General features: G+C 43.5%; 2 protein-coding genes across 5 annotated transcripts in view; one reads left to right on the top strand and one right to left on the bottom strand.

Moving 5' to 3' along the window:
* NPY1R (neuropeptide Y receptor Y1) overlaps nucleotides 1-3,729 on the bottom strand; it is a 14,023-nt gene extending 10,294 nt beyond the window's left edge. The window contains exon 1 of the mRNA XM_042467437.1: nucleotides 3,346-3,729. The gene's annotated coding sequence lies outside the window, so the exon portion shown is untranslated. The remainder of the gene's footprint in view (nucleotides 1-3,345) is intronic.
* Nucleotides 1-10,210, top strand: part of NPY5R (neuropeptide Y receptor Y5) — a 59,344-nt gene that overhangs the window by 21,298 nt on the left and 27,836 nt on the right. For 3 of the 4 annotated variants that reach the window (XR_006104004.1, XM_042467436.1, XM_042467433.1), the window contains exons 1-2: nucleotides 3,426-3,561; nucleotides 8,926-9,068. The gene's annotated coding sequence lies outside the window, so the exon portion shown is untranslated. Of the gene's footprint in view, nucleotides 1-3,425; nucleotides 3,562-8,925; nucleotides 9,069-10,210 lie in introns of those variants that run through there. The other variant, XM_042467434.1, reaches the window with a different exon arrangement.

The raw sequence follows: 10,210 nt of genomic DNA, 5'->3' as shown, positions 1-10,210 counted from the left end.
TCCTGCTTTGCCCCCAAAATTGGGAGTCAAAGTGGCATACAATTTAAAAGCACAGTACTACTAAAAACATATAAAAGTGATTATTAAAATAGAATTAAGCTATTACAATATTAAAGCTGATCACAATTGAATTCAGTGTGGCTTATTAAGTAAAACTATTTTGGAACTGACAGCACAATACAGCACTATTACAAGTTCACTAACAGGTACAGTGTTACACATGTCTATGCAGAACTAAGTTATATCAAACGCATCACCCTAGAGATCCTAACAGAAGAGACAGATTTTGCGAAACTTAGAATCATAGAGTTGGAAGAAACCAGAAGGGCCATCCAGTCCAACCCCCTGCCATGCAGGAACTCTCAATCAAAGCATACCTGACAGATGGCCATCCAGCATCTGTTTAAAGACTTCCAAGGAGGGAGACTCCACTACACTGCAAGGGAGTGTTTTCCACTGTCAAACAGCCCTTACTGTCAGGAAGTTCCTCCTAATGTTGAGGTGGAATGTTGTATGTTTTAAATAGCACTGTGCTTTTAAATTATATGCTGCTTGGAGTCCCAATTTTGGGAGGAAAACAGGATGTTGTTGTTGTTGTTAGCCTTGTAAAATAACACATCCCAGGACTCCGTAGGATGGAGCTACAGCACTGAAAGTGGGGTCAAACTGCATTATTTCTACAGTGTCAATGCACCCAAAGAAAGGCACCTGTAATTTCAGATTTTCTGCTGCCCATCCTGGGAACTTTAGGGAAAATGAGGGAAGGGCATCTATTGGGCATGAGAGACTCATGTCCAATAACCGCAAAGGAGGCCAAAGGCGCTGCAAAATGTAGAACATTCAAGAAAAATGGAGGGTGTGCCAAAATAAGAGCTAAAAATACTCATAGAAATGTAAATGCATGCTTCTTTGTCCTCCTCAAAATGGAGGACATTTTGGAATTCCTGCTGGGTGGAAGGCTGGAATGTAGGACAGGGCCTTGAAAAGGAGGACATCTGGCCACCCTGACTGAGGGTGATGGGTTAAAGAATGATTCCCCTCGGCCACAGGGTGACCAGGTGTGCTAACCGCAGAGACACCAATAAAATACATTTGAGAAAAATGTAGGGCATAACCAAAGAAAAGCTAAAGCCACTCCTATTTAATATAAATGTATGGTTTTGGTCATGCTCCAAATGGAAGACGTTTTGAAATTCCTCCATAGACAGAAGGCTTTGTCTTGAATAAGTAGGACCTCTGGTCACCCTATCGTGCTCAAAATTGAGGATGTTTTGGCATTCCTCTTGGGCAGATGGTGGAAATGGAGGACTGTGCCCTGGAAAAGGAGGACCTTTTGTCACCCTGGTCATGCTTAACATGGAGGGCATTTTGAAAATTCTCCTGGACAGAAGGCTGAGCTGGAGGTCTATGTCCTCAAGGAGGACCTCTGGCCACTCTGGCCATGCTCAGAATGGAGGACCTTTTGACATTCCTCTTGGATAGAAAGCTGAGATGGAGGGCTATGACCTGGTCACCTGGGTCATGCTTAAAATGGAGGACATTTGGAATTCCTCCTAGGCTGAAATGGAGGGCTATGTCCTGAAAAAGGAGTCTGATCACTGATAGAGAAGGGGTTGACATTGCCCTCCTCTGGGGCTGAGAGAGTGTGGCTTGCATCTGAGGAAGAAGACTGAGATCTAGGGAAAGCTCACGCTGCCAACTTCTTTCTTTCACTTACTGCTACAAGATCTCTCTACAGACTGATTCTAGAGACTAACGTGGCTATGTCTTTGAATTGCCCACTAGGGTCCAAAACATACTGCAGAAATAACCCAGCCTGAGACCGCTTTAACTGCCCTGGCTCAATATTAGGGAATATTGAGAACTGTAGTTTTGTGAGACACTTCGCTTTCTCTGTTGGAGAGCACTGGTGCCGCAATAAGCTACAATTCCCAGGATTCCTTAGCACTGAGCCAGGGCAGTTAAAGCAGTCTCAAACTAGATTATTTCTGCAGTGTGTTTTGGGTACTAGTAGGCAATTCAAAGACATAGCCATGTTATTTTCTAGAATCTTGTAGCACTACGTGAAAGAAAGGAGTTGGCAGCATGAGCTTTCCTATGCTTCAGCCTACTTCCTCAGATGCAAGACACACTCTCTCAGCCTCAGAGGATGGCAATGGCAACCCCCTCACTATCAGGGTTGCCCTAAGTCAGAAACTATTTGAAGACACACAACAATAACAACAGCTGTTGCGCCACTATGAGTGGTTTGAGCATTGGATGAGGAGACAGTGAGGACCATAACACACTGTTCAAGACCACTTTAACTGCCCTGGCTCACGGCTAGGGAATGTGAGGAAACTGTAGTGTTTTGTGAGACATTTTTTAGTCTTCTGTGTCAGAGAGCTTTGGGACCACAATAAACCACAGTTCCCAGGATTCCTTAGCTTTGAGCCAGGGCAGCTAAAGCGGTCTCAAACTGGGTTATTTCTGCAGTGTGTGTTAAGGACCCGAGAGACCAGGGTGCAAATCTAGGCTCCGCCATAGGAGCCCACTGGGGAAAGTCACACTCTCGCAGCCTCAGAGGGGGCGCTGGCAAACCCTTTTTGAAAAACCTTACTAGGAAACCCTCTTATAAGTCAGACACTACTTGAAGGCACATAACAACGGTAGCAACAACAACTGTCCCACTATGAGGATCAGCGTGGTGTAGTTTGAGCATTAGTCAAGAACACTGAGAGAGAGAGCAGGGTTCGAATCCTGGCTCGGCTCTGGGCAAGTCACACTCTCTCAGCCTCAGAGGGCAATGACAAAGCCCCTCTGAAGAAACTTGCCAGGAAAACCCCATGACAGCGTCTCCTTAGGGTCGCCATAAGTGGGAAACGACTTGAAGGCACACAACAACAACAACAACAACAACAACAACATTGCCCCCATTCCCCTTTCATTGCCCCCATTCCCACTTCTTTCTTCCAGTGAGTTTCCCAGGAGCTACAAGCTCTCTCTTTGTACTGATGCTAGAGACTGACATGGCTATATCTTTGAGTACGAAAAGTAAGAACTCGGAGGAGTTGGGGGCAACTAGTTTCCTCGCCCTCTGGGAAGTCTCCCTCAAGAGAGAGGCTTCCCCTCCGACCCCCGACCCCCAGCCCCGGCTTAGCGGCCAAAGTTTGAAAGAGGGCGCATCATTCACACGTGCAAAGGCTGGAGGCGACACGTGTCAGATCTGGCGGGAGGGGGGCTCGGGCCTCTGTCTCGCCCTCAGATCCCCTCCCTGACAAGGCAACCAACCAAATACCCTCATCTTGGAAAGAAAAGACACCCGGATCGTGTGAACAGGGAGTTCTTTCCGAAGCCCAATCTCACCTGTCTCTCCTCTTTTGACCTGGAAAGTGGAGCTGAAGCAAGAATGGGTGGCAGATCATCCCAGCAGCCAGCCTTGCCTTGGGCATTTGCCCAGCGATCCTGAAGAAAGTCCACCTTCTTTCCCTCCCGGGATCACATGCAGAGGAGGATGGAGAAGAGGAAGCAGCAGCAGCATCTGCCTTGAGGAGCATGCCTTCTCTTCTTCCCCATCTGGAGGTGGGTTGCTTAGTGATTTTGCAAAGGCATGCAACGATTCAAGGGTGGGGACTGCAGGGACCAAGGTGGTGGGACTGGAGGGGAGAGAAAGAATGAGCTGGAAGTGGAGTGGGAGAGAGTTTGCCAGAAAAGAATGTGGGTTGTGTGAGGAGGACTGAGGAGGAGTGTGTGTCTTGATGGCTGCCAGGTTTGGAAAAGAGTGCCACCTCGTGCCCAGCGCCAGGCACTGCTTGCCCCAGCCTTGGTTGCAGGGGGGTTATGTAAACCAGCCCTTGGCAAGGGAAGGGGGTTTGTTTGCACGTGAAAATCCTTCAGAGATGTAAAGTTGGCTACCATTCTACTGATCGTTGCTTCTCTTCTGCAAGCTAAGCATCCCAAACTCCCTTAGCTGGGAATCAGAGAAGCCTAGAGTTGGAAGAGACCCCAAGGGCCATCCAGTCCAACCCCAGTCTGCCATGCAGGAACTCGCCCTCAAAGCACTCCTGACAGATGGCCATCCAGCCTCTGTTTAAAAACCTCCAAAGAAGGAGATTCCAGCACCCTCCGAAGGAGTATCTTCTGCTGATGAACAGCTCTTACTCTCAGGAAGTTCCTCCTAATGTTTCGGTCGAATCTCTTTTCCTGTACCTTGCATCCATTGTTCCATGTTCTAGTCTCTGGAGAGCAGAAAACAAGCATGCTCCATCCTCAATGTGACATCCTTTCAAATACTTAAACAGGGCTATCATATCACCTCTTGGCCATCTCTTCTCCAGGCTAAATATACCCAGCTCCCTAAGTCTCTCCTCCATAAGGCATGGTTTCCAGACCCTTCACCGTTTTGGTCACCCTCCTTTGGACACGCTCCAGTTTCTCAATATCCTTTTTAAATTGTGATGCCCAGAACCGGACACATTATTCCAGGTGAGGCCTGACCAAAGCAGAACAGAGTGGCACTATTACTTCCCTTGATCTAGACACTTTACTTCTGTTAATGCAAAGCTATTGAAGGCTCCCAAAGACATGGGAGTGCCACTACATTTGATAGTCCTTAAAAAAAAACCTTATTTATCTTGTGCTTTTCCATGTATGGATACAAGAGCTGGACAGTTAACAAAGCGGATAGGAAGAGAATCAATTGCTGAGGATACCATGAACGGCCAAGAAGTCAAATGAATGGCATCTACAGCAGATAAATCACAGAATCATAGACTTGGAAGAGACTACAAGGGTCATCCAGTCCAACCCCTGTCATGCATAAACCAGAAATCTCTCTTGAAGCCTAAACTACACTAAGACTGTCATACTTTGGCCACATCATAAGAAGGCATGACTCACTGGAAAAAAAACAGTAATGCTAGGCAAGGTGGAGGGAAGCAGAAAGAGAGGGAGGCTGCATACTAGATGGATGGACCCTATAAAAGAAGTCATGGGTAAAAATTTACAGAAACCTGCTACTTTATTTGATCATCAGGTCAGTGGCTTTTTATTGTGAAATGGGTCTGGCTTTCAGATATATTTAGGTCAAATTCTGTGGGACCAGGGACTGTTTTCCCCTCTCAGGAGTTGCTGCCAGCAGTACCATCGCCAAACCCAAAACTAGATGTGGTTGGAACTTGGATGCTCATTTCTGATTTTGTGAAACGCTTTTTCTAGTTTTCATGTACACAGGCAAAACAAAGGAAGTTTATCACACGGGAGGAATTTCTCTTAACTTCGGATGAAAAGAAAGTGGGGTCAGAACTCATTCACATGAATTCGCTAGTTCAGCAAATTTACGTGAATTCGAATTGTGTTCAAACTGACTTCCCATTGCCCGAAATTGTGTGTGGTAGTCTATCACGCAATAACCTTAAACCCCATGATTGCCATTGGATTATACTTCCAATTTCCCTTGTCTGATACACTCCAAGGCCTTAGTGTGGGTGTTCTAAAAAGGAACCGTCAGAAGGAACAAGATGCTCAAAAGATTATTGTTTATAACAGAAAAAGCTGTTGGTAGAAAGTAAGCTTTCTGCCATAAACAAACATCTTGTGAGCATCTTGTTTCTTCTATGGATTTTTTTTTTTTTTTTTTGGTATTATCTTCAGTTTTTGCTTCTTTTGTTCTAAAAAGCAATCACTGGTCCTGAAGGAAATTCTCCTTTTATGCCTCTCCCTATTTTCAGTGGGCCTGGGGTCTGGGAGGGATGTGGGACCCATAAAAATGATCAGAAAGCTGCATGTGACCCATAAGCCATATAGAAGTGATTCCCATCACTATAAGTGACTTTACTATTAGTGAATGAATCTGGTATTGAATTTGCATTGCTCCAAAGCTTAGCCCTTGCACAAATTCAGCCCATGTATATTCTGAGAGAACTGGGGTGTGGTATTGGTGGGGGGGGGGGGAGAAAGCAAGAGACGAAAGACACGATAGCTATCTTTAGTTGCAAAGCCTTGCACTTGTCAACAGATGTTGTGGAGGATGAGGAGAAAAGAAAAAATCCTCTGCAGGAAGGTAACTATTGTCCTTTTAATGCAAAATTTAAAAAAATGATACACCAAATGTTTTCTTTTCAGTGCTGTCTAATCTCAGTACAGTTCAATGGCAAGTTTAACGTTCTGGCATCAGATTATTATTTTATTTTTCATGTGCTCTGTGCATTTATTTTAATACCTTCTTAAGTAACTGCAAAGCAAAAATAAGTAAATAAAAATAATCCTCAAATATTTTTCCTGCACTCTTAGAATAGTTGTGATTTAATCTGATTCCCCCCCCCCAGGTCTGATTTTTAGAGTCATGAGGTGGAAGGCTAATTTAAAAAAAGAATGATTAGGCTTTGTTGTTGTTAACCACCCTTGAGTTAGTCTTGAATCTTGACCCATGGTGACTCTGTGAATGAGATATCTCCAAGACTCCCTGTCCTTCACTACTCTGCTTAGGTCCTGTAAATTCATACCTCTGTAATAGAATCTATCCATCTAGCATGTGGTCTTCCTCTCTTTCCTCCATCTTTCCTAGCATTGCTATCTTTTCTAATGAGTCATGCCTTCTCATTAGGCGTCCAGAGTAAAACAGCCTGTTTGATCATCTTGGTTTCCAAGGAGATTTCAGGCTTGATATGTTCAAGGACCCCCCTTTTTGGGGGGGGTCTTTTTGGCTGTCCACGGTATCTTCAGCATTCTCCTCCAGCACATCTTGAATGAATTGATTTTCTTCCTATCTTCTTTCTTAACTGTCTAGCTATCACATTCATTGATAGAAATGGGAACTGCAGCCAAGAACTCAGAAGAAGATTAAGGATGGGGAAGAAGGTGGCTATGAAATTAGGAAAGATCCTAAAATGCAAAGATACACAACTGTGCACAAAAGTTGGAATCCTACAAGCCATTGTATTCCCCATCACTGTGTCCATACACAGTTTTCTTAATGTTCAACAGTAAGGCTGCCTTTGCACTTTCTTCCTTTCTTCCTTTCTGCCTTCTTAGTTGTTCCAGATCTGTGAGGTTTTCTGTTAGTATTATGGTGTTGTCTTCATATCTTAGATTGTTAATTTTCCTTCCTCCTATTTTCACTCTGCCTTCTGTGTTCAAGCCTGCTTTTCTTACAATATGTTCTGAATATAAGTTGAACAGGTAGGGTGCTAGTAACTTATATAAATAGGCCTGCAAGACTATATTCAACCCCAATCTCTCCCCCCCTAAAAAAATCCCATTCACTGGAATGCAAATGTCAAGACTAGCATGCAGTGGGGGGAAATGCCATACACAAACTATTTGAATGAGAAAACTGACTTGCAGTAAACAATCTTCAAGAATGCCCTTCTAGTAAGAATGGCAATGTGAGAGGAGGCTGGGGGCATATCTAGTTACAGATGGAAGCTTCAGTAAGGGCTGAACTAGTGGACATGCTGGCTGGTGGATTCTGGGAACTGTAGTCCAAAAATGTAATTTTGCCAAGCTAAGACACCTACTCCATGTTGGGCAGAAGCACGCGCACACTGCTTGTTTCAATGTCTGACATTTTACTGCATGTTTTTATGGTTCTGTACAGTACTGGTTTTATATTTTGTTTTAAAGTAAAATTTTGAATGGTTTTAATTTTGTTGCTAGTTTAATACTGTTTTAATTTCAATTTGTGTATGTTTAAAACTATATTTTTTATTGTAATTCTTTCTATTTTGTAAACCTGTTTGTCCCATGCAAAAAGGCAGGGTGTAAATAACTGAAGGAAAGGAGAAAGAGTTGCATGAATGGATGGATGGTAAGGGTACAGGATCTTGACTGGAGTAAATGAGTGAATATGTAGCAAAAGGGATGGAGGGAGGGAGTTACGGCTTTTGGTCATGAGACCCCTCCTTCCAGGTTTGCATGGGGCAGGATGTGGAATAGATCCTATATTTGTGGGATTATTCACACTGAAATTATCCAGGATGGATCAGGATTGAATCTCCATTGTTCATACACATCCTGAATGCACCTGATTAAGTTTTTTGGGGGTTGCCAAAAACCAACTGAATCTGGGATAATCGATATCAGGTTTTCCCTCAGGTTTTTATAAAAAATACCAATTCACTTCATTGGTAGTATGAATAACCGATGTGAATAGTCTCGGGATAAAATGCTTCATGCCTTGAACGTGTACCAAATCTATTCACATCGTCGACTCCATCTTGCACATGTGAGCAACTGAACTTGCAGAAATGCACATCAGTGTGGTCCGATCATGTGAATAACAAACCTGGAATGCATGAGTAAGATAACTTGCATGGTCACACTAAAAAACAACAACATCTGAATGACCCCTGTGAAACAGTAGGAAGATCAAGGAGAGACAGTGGGGGAGCACAGCTCAGTCATACAGTACAGTATCCCATAACCTTTTGCCTTCCAGGTGTGTTGAACTACAACTCTCATTCTCACCATCCAACAGTCCAGTAGCCACAGTGGTTGGGATAATGTGAACTGTAGTCCACCACACCTACTAGAGTGGCAGATTTTGGGCAGGTTGACTAGTTCCTGACTCTGCGCAGTTGTCTAGGCAAGAGGAGGGGGGAATGATACTACAACACACTGGGATAGGTAGAAACTGTAGTGAATGAGTGAATGAATTTACTTCTCCCCTCCCATCTGGGAATGGTAACTAATGTTTACCATGTAGGTCAATGCATTGGCATAAAATAAAATTGCTAAAATTGCTCGTGAGTGTTTGGACAACATTGGTTATCATTAGGTGGTGCACCTGACCTTTGGCTACAAAGTATACCTAGGTGGATAGAGAGAAGGGGAGAAAAGTAGACTGCTAGCAACTGGAGCAAATATAGTGACGTGGAAGTGAAGACATAGCAGTCACAGAAATTACACCTAAAGTGTTCCTTTTGCTTCTCTTGTTTACCTGAGCAGGATGCTCTGTCCTGGCACACCCAGCCACAACAGCTGTTGAAGTAAAAATCATCTTTATGTCTGGACTCCCAAGGCAAGATCCTTTCAGAGCTTAGAACATTTTCTGGAATCAAACACCTTTTCACCAGCAACAGTCCAAAAAGGTAACTTTTCCAGATTCTGATTGTTTGCTGGGATTCTTTCTAGGCACAGACATATTGACAGTGTGCTCATGTTCTGCCTAGTGGTGGTTGTGTGCAAAGCACCCATTTCCCATAATTCTCATCTTTGAAATCCCTTTTGTGAGCTCATTCTGAGGACTAAGAGATCCCTGTGCCATGGGATCTGTCATTTGCACTAGGTTCTTCCCATAGGGGATGGTAATGTGCTATGATCATGTGCTTTTCCAGGACATGTCCTATATTTCAATCTTCTGTCCATGAAGAATTCCAAAACGTCCTCCATTCTGAACATTACTAAAAAGCACAATTTAACATCTATAGGAGTGTTTTTAGATTTTATTTTGTAATGTGCAACATTTTTCTTGAATGTCCTACATTTTGTGGTGCCTTGTCCACCTTTATGGAAAGGACATCTGGTCACTCTCCAGCCAGCAGAAGCAGCAGTAGGACTTCTGAAGCTCCCCTTAGTCTCTGTTGTCCCAGCCAATAGAGCTAGCAGCCTCATAGTGATTTTATTCCAAGAGAACAGCCCCTGCTATTTGTGATTTCAGGATAAGAATGCTATGGTCAATAATCCCCTATTAATAGTAAGAACAGTTCAGCTCTTCAGTCTTGTCTGCCCAAGTGGAGGAATAGTTACTTGAGGGAAAGCTGCTCCCTACACAATCCGCCCCGCACTCTCAGAACAACAGAGAAGTATTTACTTGAGCATCCCAAGGTGAGACTAACAACTACTCACCAAAGAGCATTTACAGCTATGGTCCCCACGCACTGGAACAATCTTCCGGAAGAGATTCGACTTATTCCTACTCTGGATGCCTTTAAGAAGGCGTTGAAAACTTACCTCTTCCGATTAGCAGAAGTTTACCTCAAGATGTTAATTAGGATCGGCATATCACATGTTTTTAGAGAGAAGATTGTTTTTATATTCTGTTTTTAATAACTGTTGTTAGAATTATATGTAATTGTATTTGCATCCCTAGCTGCATCTGTATTGTATTGTTGCTCTATATATTCTGACTGTAATCCCGCTTCAATCCATTGGGAGAAGCGAGAAAATATAAATAAAATGTATCATCATCATCATCATCATCATCATCATCATCATCATCATCATCATCATC

This window comes from Sceloporus undulatus, chromosome 5, assembly GCF_019175285.1.
Source record: "Sceloporus undulatus isolate JIND9_A2432 ecotype Alabama chromosome 5, SceUnd_v1.1, whole genome shotgun sequence".
NCBI lineage: Eukaryota > Metazoa > Chordata > Lepidosauria > Squamata > Phrynosomatidae > Sceloporus > Sceloporus undulatus.
The sequence above is the reverse complement of the archived record's forward strand: the minus strand, read 5'-3'. Positions and strand labels throughout refer to the sequence as shown.